This window comes from Gekko japonicus, unplaced genomic scaffold (genome assembly GCF_001447785.1).
Source record: "Gekko japonicus isolate JY-2015 unplaced genomic scaffold, Gekko_japonicus_V1.1 scaffold1636, whole genome shotgun sequence".
Lineage (NCBI taxonomy): Eukaryota > Metazoa > Chordata > Lepidosauria > Squamata > Gekkonidae > Gekko > Gekko japonicus.
The window spans coordinates 344,427-345,729 of record NW_015176023.1 but is presented as its reverse complement, the minus strand read 5'-3'; positions in this window follow the sequence as shown (position 1 = coordinate 345,729).

Genomic DNA, 1,303 nt, shown 5'->3' with positions numbered 1-1,303 from the left:
CAAAGGAATGTGTTTTATACTTTCTATCACAGTGCTCCTGTCACTTGGAAAGCTACGCAAGCCACCTGCTGTGCCTTAGTGCTGAATCCCCCAGGGTGCCTTTGCCCTTCCCTGTAGCCTCTTCCTTAGTTTTGCCAACACTTGCTTGAGACACATGGAATTCACTGCCACAGGAGGTGGGTGGCGGCTACAAGCATGGACGGCTTCAAAAGGGAATTAGATAAGCATATGGAGCAGAGGTCCATCAGTGGCTATTAGCCACAAGGTATAAATAGGGGCTCTGGGGCAAGTGATGCTCTGTCTTCTTGGTGCTTGGGGGGGGGGTCAACAGTGGGAGGGCTTCTAATGTCCTGGCCCCACTGGTGGACCTCCTGATGGCACCTGGTCTTTCTGGCCACTGTGTGACACAGAGTGTTGGACTGGGTGGGCCTTTGGCCTGATCCAAAATTGGCGTCTCTTATGTTCTTATGAGACTCTCAGTCCCCCCCCCCCCGCTCTGCTGCTAAGCGTCAAGCAAGCACCGGATCTCCAAAGGTGCGTCACGATGGCTGTGCAAAGTGGGAGGAGGGATGAAGTAAGCAAACCGAACATTCTAACAAGATCCACAGTGGTGTAGTGAAAGGTGCCCAACCAGACAAGATGGTGTTGCTCTTTCTTGCCCTGACCAAAATCGAGCCACTGACCCAGACACGATCATTTTCCATCCATGTTTATTTTTTTTTAAAAAAAAATTTTTACAAGAGGAACGCCACCACACTGGGCAGGTTCTTCCCGGGACTGTTCCCCCTCCACTGCTTCTGGCAGGTTGGGGGCAGGCTCTAGGTGCATGAATAAGGTGCCAGTGTAGGGGTACAGCTGCCCGCAGCTGTGCTAGGAAACACTATCCACTAAATGCCGTAGGAAACCAGCACGTGGTGGTACGGGGTGGGATGGGGGGGGGGGGAGTGTGTGCAACTGTGTTTTCAAATGAGGTTGGAGAACCTCTCCCTGTCCTTGCAAATGAGACGAGGCACAGCTCCTTGGGTGCACAGCATCCTCCTGGTGCTCACACAGTGAGTGTCTGTCCAGCTAAGGCACTGTCCCTGGGGAACCAACAGGCAGCAAGTCCAGGAAGGGCAGTTTGATGACGTAAATGCAGTCCCTCTTGGAGCGTGGCCACGGGGATGCTGGATTGCTTCTGCTAGAGCTTTTTGTTGGCCGTGCATGCCTGCAAGAGCTGCAGAAATTCCTTGGCCTGGAAAGGAAGCAGAAAGCCCCCATCACATGCAGCCAGCAAATGAGCACTGAGTCTCCTGTATCCTCA